This window comes from Nasonia vitripennis, chromosome 1 (genome assembly GCF_009193385.2).
Source record: "Nasonia vitripennis strain AsymCx chromosome 1, Nvit_psr_1.1, whole genome shotgun sequence".
NCBI lineage: Eukaryota > Metazoa > Arthropoda > Insecta > Hymenoptera > Pteromalidae > Nasonia > Nasonia vitripennis.
The window spans coordinates 14,296,842-14,307,601 of NC_045757.1; the positions used below are offsets into that span (position 1 = coordinate 14,296,842).

The 10,760-nt window shown below is 49.4% G+C and overlaps 1 protein-coding gene across 6 annotated transcripts in view; it reads left to right on the top strand.

Moving 5' to 3' along the window:
• The window catches only part of LOC100121944 (teneurin-m), a 565,536-nt gene that overhangs the window by 313,221 nt on the left and 241,555 nt on the right, over positions 1-10,760 (top strand). The gene's annotated exons all lie outside the window — the stretch shown is intronic.

Consider the following 10,760-nt stretch of genomic DNA (forward strand, 5'->3'; position numbering starts at 1 on the left):
TCTTTCGGTATATAAACGGCCGTTGAAGTTTTTCGGACACTTTGCCGGGGGAATTTCCCTCGCTCCTGCACTTTCGGCTTTCTTCTGCTGCCGAGTGCTATTGGAAAGCCGGAGATCAGCCGGCGCCTGTGACATTTTTGGATGAACCGGAGAAACCCGAGGCGTCGGATTTTGCAAAACTTGGGACGTTCGGAGATCCCGTCCGCTCCCGCGAGAGAGATGCAGAATTGCAAAGGGAAAAAGGGTTGGACCGTGTTATTTTCGAAAGCTTCTTAACTTCGTTATCCTCTCGTCTCTGCTTTTTTTTAGAAAATAACGAGCCGCGAGCTTTTATGCTGAAAATTCAGCGGCGGCGCAGACCAAACATCATAGGCACCTTTTTCCGCATGAAAATTATCCGTTCTCTGGACAATTCAGCTCGGCGCGCTTCCCCCCTCCCATTATACCAAAATAATTGCGCAAACAGCGTGAAATTTTAATCTGTCGCTCTTGCGTCCTCCATGGCTTGTCAAAAAAGCGAATCGCAAAAACTCTGCCCCGCGCACACGCAATCAGCGACACGCTGAAAGCAGCGTTATGCACGTCGGTAGCAGCAGCAGCAGCAGCAGCAGCAGTGTAAGCCCAAATAATAACAAACAGCCGCCGCCGCGTCGGACGAACAACAACGCGAGCGACAAACGCGAAAAAGTCGGGAAAAAATTACAGAGAACCAGCTCTCGTGTCTCGCGCGATAGGACAAAGCTACGGGGGAAAAGGTAGAAAAAGTTCGGCGAGGAAGCTAGGGCACACTTAGTAGAATACGCGCGCAGGCAAAGCGAGAAACACACAGAGGAGGTCAGCCATTAAAGCTCCGGGCTCTGAGTTTATGAAGCAGAGCGCGGAGCGGTGCACCTGTCAGGGTCAAAGTGGCGGCAGGCGTGTTTACCCTCGCGAGCTGCTGCTACTGCTACCGAGCCTTCGTTATCGCTCGCTAATTGAGCCCTTGAAGCTCGCAGCGCCGACGCGACTGCAGCACAGCCTTTTCCTCGAGGCTAGAGCTGCTGAAGAGGAGAGAGAGGGAGGAGGGCGAGATATATAGAGTGCCGCTGCCGATCTGGTAGCGACTGCTGCTACTGCCAATGTCGCATTAGCCGGCTACCCCGCCCGGCCCGATGTATCGTCGACGATTTAATTATGAGTGCGCGCTCTATAGCTGCCGAAGGGATGTTGTGCTTTGAGGATGGCTTTTTCCCGCCTGATGAAGGGACTGGGGGCTCGCGCGTAGGTGTAAAAGTTAATTTTGATCGCGAGGAGGACATTTTTTATTCAATCACCCATTTTTTTCGCAAATAGTTTTAGTTCGTACGAAAGCAACGCAAGCACTGCGAGACGGAAATCACGAAAAGCTTCATCCAGCCCTCCCCAATTAAATTTAAATGAAGATCGCAGTTCTCGGCAGCATTTCCTCGCACCCCATAATTTAACCACCCGACGGCATACCAGCCCTCAAGTGAGAGCTGCAGCAAAAAAGGCGCGCAGTAGCGTCGCGACGGCAGACATTAACGAAGGGGAAACATTACGTGAAGGGCCTCGCTCTTTTACCAGCTCTCCTCGCCGCGTCTACGTTGCGCGGGAGAAACTTCTTTTCGCGAAATTGCGCAGAACGCGGAATATTTTAACGGCGGCTCTCTGATCCTTTCGCGTGCTCTCGCTTAAATGCGCGCCGGCTCCTTAATTGTGCTCGGGCCCGCGCTTAAACGAGTCAGCTTACGCGAAGCGTACGCTCGCATCCTTATGTCGTCTCTCTCGCGGCAGTGGAAGAGTTTTGAAGCGGATGCGCTGCTGCAGCAGTCATGAAGCGACTCGTTACGCCGCGATGCTATGTGTGCCGCTCCGGCGGAATCTCGTAGATTTTTCAGTTTGCACGCCTGCTCGTCGTCGAGTATTTTTTTCATTTTTGCGAGTTCGTATCTTGAAAATAAAATGAAAAATAAAAATACGGTCGATTGAGGAGATCGCAAATAAAGCTTGGTAACAGAGTAAATGCAATTCCGAAAACAAAACGAACAAGCCCGTTTACTCAGAGCCCTTTCCTCATTCGGCCAATCCGGCAAACTAACACTTCACCCCAGTGTTTATTATTTATCTGCTTTTCAAGGCCCCGGCGGGGGAGAAAAAAGACAAAAGTCAATCCCAGCAAGGCACAACAGAAGCGGTAACGTGCGGGGAAACAAAGCCGAAGATAAAATATCGGCCTTCGATTGCCGCCGTTGCCGTATTTTCTTGACCTCCTTTTGCCGTGTGCGCGCGCGGACTACGGCAACAACGGCACTTTCGCCCGCCGAGAGCGCGAAACACCGGAGGCAGCTGCTTCTCGGGCTTTCGCAAAGTGTGCGCAAGGACTACTGGCTGCGATTCGAGACTCGAGAGGGTGCCAAAGCGGATCGGGAAATGGACGCGGATGGAAGGATGGGTCGCCGGGGAGAAACTAATCTAGCGGCGATTATTGTGCGGTCGGTCTGCGCTTTCTTCGGATTGTTCGCCCGTGCGAGTGTTTTGCGAGCGACGTGGGATTTTATTTGCATTTTCGAGAAGTTAATTTTTAGCCTCCGCTGCGCGTAACGAGAACCGGCTCACCGCGCGCTGGCGAGCCAAAATATTTACCGGAAATAAATTCTCACCCTTCGTCGCGACCCCAGTACTATAACTCTTCACAAAGAACCTAAAATTACCTTCCCCCGATTCGTGAATCAACGCCTTCGGCTGGTTGTATATCTACAGTGCGCGCCGGAAGAGGAGAGGGGGGAGGGGAGAAAGCGAGAGAAGCGTAAACGGTGGAAGAAAAAGAAATTATTACCGGCTGCAGCGCGCGAAATGACCGGATCGTAACGATTGCCGGCGCGGCGAGCCGGTCGACCACCCACGCGACTTTTGCCTCGCGCTCTCTTTTCGGCCTGCGCCTTTTGCTCTTCGATCTTTCCTGCGCGTCGATGAAGGACGGATGGAGCTGCGCAGTGGAAGAATGGTGGCTGGGAAAATGTAATAATGGCCCGCTCGCGAATCGCAAACTGCGAGAGAGGATAATGCTGTGCTGCCTTTGAACTCTCTCATGTGGTACACGTATATATAATATACGCGCATGGATAATTGAATGTTGGAATCTCGTTTGAATTTGCGATCGAAACGTTAATCGTGTGGAAAACGTCGAATCGTTACGTTTTATTAAATTTAATTTATACATGGACGAAAAGTTCTACAATCGAACGCCTCTCGGTGTAACATAGTTACATAGCCTCGGGGTTCCCCCAGCCAGCCAGCCAGGGATACCTATCAATACTTTGCGAAAGTAAGTTTTGAAGCACGGCATTGTACGTGGAACTTAAGTGCAATTGTATGTATAAAATATGGGGCTACGTCCAACTTATGTTCAATGCTCGATCCCCTATTTAACGAACCCTAGTTTGCGCGAAGCGCGTATCTGCATGTCGATATAATAACGACGTCGCGACTGCCTTGTTAATATTACAGTCCCGTCTCTCTGTTTGTGTGCGTGTGTGCGAGTAAATATTATACGCTTTCACGTCCTTACGGTTAAATGCTTGACGTGCGCGTACGGGGCCGAATAAAGGAAAATTCCCGAGATAGCTGCGGCATAGAACGTATACGATAAACATTAACGGGCAAAAAGGTCGTCATTACACGGGTCCAATTCGGTCCTGGCGCTGATAGGTCAGCCTCTCATATCCTATTTACCCACAATAGCCTAAAGCGAGGCCAGAATTAGAAGTCACAAGCCGTCCGGCCGTGCGGACAAAAGCAGGACGTGCAGCAGCACACGAGCATTTTCGCGAAGAAAACGAAACGCGAACCAGGCGGAACGAAGGAGAAAAAAAGGAGAGCCAACGCAAGCAAGAAGCAGAGAGCCGCGAGGATTACACGAGTCACGCGCACGTACGAAACGAACGGAGCACACGTGAGCTTGAACGCCGAAGAAAGCTGGAATCGAGAGCGAAAGGAAACGACGACACATGAATGAGAAGAAGAAGGAGCGCGGTAGCAGCAGCCCTAGGGCACACCAGTAGCAGCGCCAGTATACACCTACAGTAAGGTCAGAGAGGGAAGGAGGCAAGTTGACAGGAAAGAGAGAGGAACAAATGTGCGGGACACTCGCGCGAGCGGAATAACTTCTCGTTGCCGCTGCGCGGCAGCAGCTGCTGCTGTAGCCGTAGTTTGGGGTAAATAGAGAAACGAACGCTCGGCGTTTCGCGAAAAGGGACTCCGACGCGGTTAAGGAGAAAGAGGGAATTAAGAGGCGAGTTGGAGTTGTCGGGTGGAATGAGAAATTTCCCCCCAGATGCTGATTGACTGATAGCGGGAGTGCGAACGGCGGCTTTGTCGACGAGCGCTTTTCGCGCGCGCGCGATGTATTTTTGGAAAAACGTGATTCATCGGTGAACCGGCTCGAATGAACGTGTATAAAAAAAAATTCGACGAAAAAGCGGGTAAAATATAACTTTATTAAGGACGCTAAATCTACAGCTTTCCCGAAAAGCGTGCGCACTTCTTCCTGGAAATTTAAGCTCGCCGAAAATAAGAGAAGGGTTGAAAGAAGGTCATAAGGAAGGAAACAAGAGGGGAGAGCAGAGAGAGAAACGGCGAGAGAGAACATGAAAGGTTTAGAAGAGAGCCGGCCAAACGAAGTACGCCGCACGTTATTCGAATAAGAAAACTTCCGCTCGTGTTCCTGTCGCCAGAGCTTTGCTTTCGCGATATGAAATATTTTTCAAGCGAACCGAAGATCTAAAATCGCCGCATTTACACGCGTCCCACCAAAGTCGCCCTTATCTACTTACAAACATAACGAGCCGCCGCTAGCTCCTACTCCTCTTAATTTTTACTCCTTTACGCGAGGCTTTCCCCTTCGCTCTAAGAGATCCTCTCTTCGCAATGCTCTCGTCAACGATAATGGCAGCCAGTGGATTGTAAAGGCCGGCGCGTTGAAAAGTTTTAAACGATAGGCTCGTATATATAGCTTCCAGCGGCGCTACACGAAGAGCGTATTAGGTATACTGCTCGACCGGCTTCGCGGGAGTAAGTAACTCGGCGTCACAGCTGCTGCTGCTGCTGCCCTCCGCTTTGCAGTGCTGCAGCGAGTACATCAAAAGTTTGCGCGCAGCTCTCACTTCCGCCGAGCCCATAAAACTCTCGATGCCGCTGGTTTGGGAATGCGCGATGAAGACCATCGCTTCTGATGCTGTCTGCTTACGGCTCGTTTTTAAGGTCTACTGGATGCGAGCTATAAGTATAAGTGATTGCAGATAAACTCTCACAACAGTATAGTAGAAACAATATTGGTATCGCTCGACGAATTTTCCGCGAAACGGTAGAGTCTGAAGGCGACTGTATCCCCTTATCCTCTACAGCGTCATAAATTCTCGATCTCGAGGTAGAAAAAAGCTTTTAAACCTCAATTAAATGTGGAACCAGAGCTGCACTATCGCGATAAAACAAATCTCGCCCTACTAAAAGCCATAGCCCCGATGCTATTCGGCTGCAGCGTAACCGAAAAAGCTCTCGCGACAAGAGATCCTCCCACGATGTATAAGTGAGCGTAGCAGCCCGTAGCCGCAAGTAGTTCAGCAACAGGGGATTATCGAAAAGTCGCGGATTTTGATCCCCGCGGCTGCTGCTCGCGATTTATGGCGATCGCGATAATCCGCGTTGCGCGACTGTCAAGCAACTTTAAACTCGGCCGCCTGCAGCACAAACTTTGCGGCGTTAGCTCGTGTATATAGTTCTGCGCAGAGTAGAGAGAGAGAGAGAGAGAGAGAGAGAGAGAGAGAGAGAGAGAGAGACGCTTCTTCCCTCAACTCGTCCCCCGCCGACGCGCTTTTCATAGATAGTACGAAACGAATGGGTATGTGGGTAGGAGGAGAGAAAGAAAGTGAAAGAACGCGCGCGCGGCGGGCGAAGATTGCCGATACCGCGAATTATAAATGATTTCTTAAGGACTTTATCGCGAGCGGCAATTAAAATGCCGTACATAGGGGCGCGAGGGAAAAAGGAAGAGATGTGAGAGGAGCTCGTGCGAAAATGCACTTTAGATCGATTTGTCATTCGACGGGCTTTTATTTTGCGGCTCGCTACAAATGCGCCACTCTCTCCCTCTCTCTTTATTTTCTCTTTCTGTGCCTTTTGCTTTTGTTCTCGGTCGAGGTGTTTATTTAGTTTTAGAGCAAGAGGCTTTGCTCTGGGGAATCGCTGAGGCTTTCTGAATGCGTTATCTTTATTTATTTTTTATTAAAAACATGATTTATTTCTTCGGCAGAAGAAGTATTTTGGAAATTGCTTTTTTGTGGCCGTAATTAGAGTCGCCGATGACTCAGAGGACGTTCATTTTTACAAGAGAGACACCGATGCTCAAGAAATTCCTCGCAGTACATGATGGTCAGTTGCAATGCCATCGATTGCTATCAGCATGGACTTGAGTGCGTGCTCTTGTAATAAATGCCCCATATTGCTCTGAAGTCATCCCATCCAGATGGCATAAGTTCATTTTACTTCATCTGTCACCTATAGAGCCGTGTGTATATCTGTAAAAATTAGATCTGTCAAGGTGAACCACGCAGGTGTTTTTCGTATGTTCGATCATATTTTTCCGAAATTTTCGTCACCTTCTCAACTTTTGTGTCAAGTGCAGACGAGCGAGGTGAGCTTTAAAAAATGTCATACCTCACCTATAATTCGCTTTAATTTGAATTTCAGATCCATTATTACTCATTTAAATGCGGACAATGAATTTTAAATCTTCTTACGCTCTCGACTTGACATCCCTAATTGTTCTGCCAAGAGATCTTACATATAACACCCAAGTTAAAATACCTCTGCAATCTCGGCTCTGCTCTACAAAAGTATAAGAGAAGACCGCGTGTAAAGTTTTGAAATATCGTGCTTCTTGCGAAAAATACGACGATCCATTAATTTTTATCCGCGTCATGGTCTTGCTTGTCGGCACCTCGGCTTAATTGACTAGTTTTATCGAGGAGGAACCGCATCCTCGCGCTTCTCGCAAAAAAGAATCAGCTTTTCGAGAGGTCATAAATCCTGGCCGCGTGCTTTGATTAATTTCCACTCCGAAAGGACGAAGAAGATTCATCTGGTCGATCCGGTGATTGCTGTCCCCTTCTCTCCTCTCACCTGGGCTTCCCCGTCTGCTCTCTTCTGCCTCTCTCTTGCTCTCTGTCTCGTAGATTGCCGATGTAAATGAGGCCCGGGCGGAACGAGCGCGACGGCTTTATCTGCGACGTGAGAGGCCGCGGAATACAAAACAGCTGCTCGTAGTCTTGAGAGCTTTCGGCCGCACCCACGGCCAATCGGATCGACGGTGGCATATACATCGAGATAGAATTTAACTTGGAGTGCTTGGGACAATCTGGGATGTCTCATCTTTTGCTGCCGCCGCGCACGCACGCATCCTCCCTTTTCGCCCTCAATAAGCTCGAAGCTAAAAATCATCATCATTTCTGCTCGGCTTCCCCGCGAAGAGAAGAAACTTTCTCCTCTCGCGAGTTCGCCGTGCGTATTATATATAGCTCGTCGCGCATAACGTATCCTCGACTGATTTCTGTCGCTATCGTGTGTAAATCATCTTTTATTGGGCCTTTCCTTCTTCATTTTATATCTTTATGATGATCATTTTCATGGCCTGACCGTTTTTTATGCCCTTTCATTTCATGGTTCAATTTTTTCTACTGCCTTTTTTACGACTGCCCTCGCTTACTCTGATTTTTTTTCTTACTCTTCCGTTCTTCCCCGGTGCACGCGAATACAGCCGACTCTAGACTCTTATTCTCCGCTCTCTCTCTCTCTCACTCTCTCTCTCTCTCTCTCTCTCACTCTCTCTCTCTCTTTCGCGCGCAGCTGCCGTACCGCTAATTGTATGCAGCCCACACTCAGCGAGATGACCGACCAGGCAGTCTCGGGGATTTGTAATGCCCTACTACGAGATGTTTGCTTGATTTATTATTCACTTTACCCCGCAGTTTTAAATCGTACTTGAACGAACAGGATACGACTTAAGTGGCAATATAATATACAACAATGAATATCATAAAATTTGTGGAATCCGCGCCAAAGTTAGATGGGCAAAATGTAGGTGCGCGTGCTCTTCTAATTACGCGTCTCCCCAGCATCGGCTTGGATCGTGCGAGGAGCGCGGCAAGAACGTTCGGCACAATTATTCCCCGCCGCCACCGATGCTGCAGGCCACGCGAGTCTCGTGTTGTTGTTCGGCTGAGAGAAGGAGAGAGAAAGAGAGAGACTGTCAATTACAGATACCTGCAGCCCATGCAGGAGGACCCTTTGCCCTTGCCAATACTCGCGAGAACGAGGGAGGTCGGCTCTCAATGAGAATAAATTTCGATGATTCACCGAATTCTTTCACGCCTTGATTGATGCGATAAGACAATTATTCGTAGGATCAAGAACGTGTATCATTGCTGATTCACGAGCTGGCGAGCAAACGCTCGATGCAAATAGCGTCGCCCATGGTGATACGCACACTCGTGGTTTCGACGCTCTGCAGCGCAAAAAGGGACTCGTTAATTTTCGCCGGTTTTTCGATTCGCACACGACAACTCCGGTTGCTGAAAATACGCGCCTTGCTGATTTGTCCAATCAGCAGACTGACCAGAGCGCGAATTAGCGATCGCGCGCCCTGTTTGCGCTACAGTTTACGCGAGGTGAAAAACTGCACGCTGGGATACATGGGGCGTTTGCACGTCGCTGTACGGTATGCATCGGTGCCCTGGCTTGTAGGTTTTAAAGTCGAAATTTCGACGAGGATTTGACGCGTTCGAATTTTACGCGCGTGAATATATTTATCCTGTGTTGATTTTTGCAATTTTAAAATTTGTTTTTTCCACCCGTCTTGCTTTGGATTTAACCACGCAGTTTCCGGAAGGGAATGCATGCAGTGTGCATTATCTTTTAGGAAACGTAAATTCCCGATTGCTGTGAGTAGCATCCCACGCAGATACTTTGCCAGAGAACCGCAATGTTCGTTTACAGGCTTCACGCCTTTTAAAAGATACTGCTCGTTTAATGCCAGTTTTGTTATTAGTTCATGCGATCGCGCGGGGTGTTGAAATTGTGTTCCATTAGTGTAAAACTCCCCCCATTCTCGGCTCTTCATTTACACATCAGTTACGCGTTGAATTTAAAATGATCCAATACTTTGCCTTGCAAATGTCCCCGAGATCGAGCAAAGATCTCGCGGAAAAATTTACAATCTATGAAAACTGGCACGATTGGCCGAGACACGCCTAAAAGTCATTCGTATATATACCGCTAACGAGCGCAGTTTGGGCACTTTAGGCTCTACGCGGGAAAGCTGCTCAGCAGCAACGGCAGCAACAGCAGCTCCCTCTTCTCTGTGCCCCTCCGCGCAGCGGTAAATTTGCATGTCTAGCTTTGCCACCCTCTCGCTCTGCTCTCGACTGTGTACACGCCGTGCAGTTTGTTACCGAGCGAGAGAGGAGCTGCCGCCGCTGCTGATTGCTGATTATTCACAGACGCTAAAATATACAGAGAGGCTCGCGTCGGAGGGAGAGATAGTATAGAGCGCGTGCAGTGCGTGTGTGTGCCTGTATGACGTACACACACGCGTGCACGCGAGGCTCGTCCATCCTCTCTCTCGCTGCCCTCGTGCCGCGTCCGTCTCTTTCTCCTGGGCGCATTCGTCGAAAACGCAATTTGCCGATTACATTTGCGTAAAGCGCAAAGCAAAACTTGATGGCTTGGCCGCGTGTGTATGAAGCTGCGAGAGATGGGCGGCGGTGTTGTATCTCTGATGTGTGCGCGCTTGTTCCGCACTCTCCTCTACTCTGTCCATATATAGACGGCTAAAAAATCAAAATAAAAGCCGCGCGAATCGAAAAATGCTCTTCGGGGAATACGTATACGTACCCATGCTCGGCAGGGCTCGCGAGGGACGAGTGTTTACCAAGCGGATTATACGTGCGAGCAACGATGAAATTAGCTTTTACCCCGGGTGAAAATGACGGACTGTATAAACGTTGTCGTTTTTTTGTTTAGCTTTTCGCTCTAGACGCCCTGATAGCGAAGACGCGACATCTAATGAATCGCCGAGTGCAGCTTGATTGCTTGATTCCTAGTGCAACGAAGGACGAAATAATAATAGTCGGAGCTCGCGCCACGCATTCCGGTAGAGATACACATTTAAAGCATACCGACGCGCCGCGGCGATCCACTTTATCTCTCGAACTCGGGCCCCGGAAAAAGGCGAGATAAAGCGCGAAACACGCGGAGTCGAGCGAGAAACGAATAGACGTCGCCGGGGGCTATGGGATCTCTCTCTCTCTCTCTCTCTCTCTCTCTCTCTCTCTCTCTCTCTCTCTCTCTCTCTCTATCCTTGCGCGGCGGAAAACAATGAATGGATTTATCGCCAGCGGGGAAATCGGAGAGCCTCGCGCCCCCAAGAAAAGCTTCGCTCTCGAGAATGCAAAAGAGCAGCGCGCACGCGCGTGAGTGTTAGACCGTTAAGGGAGGCGCTCGCGCGTTTTCCGAGAATAATTACGGTCGTTACCGATAATTAGCGCAAAGTACGCGCTCGGGACCATTGTGCGTTTGCATACTCCGCCCTCTCTTCTCTGCGTCCTCCTTCTACGGCATTATATAACGAGATGCACAGCGGCGATTATGTCGCGCCCGTGCTCGCACAATTAATCGTTATAATTAATCGCCGTATATTCGGCAATTCG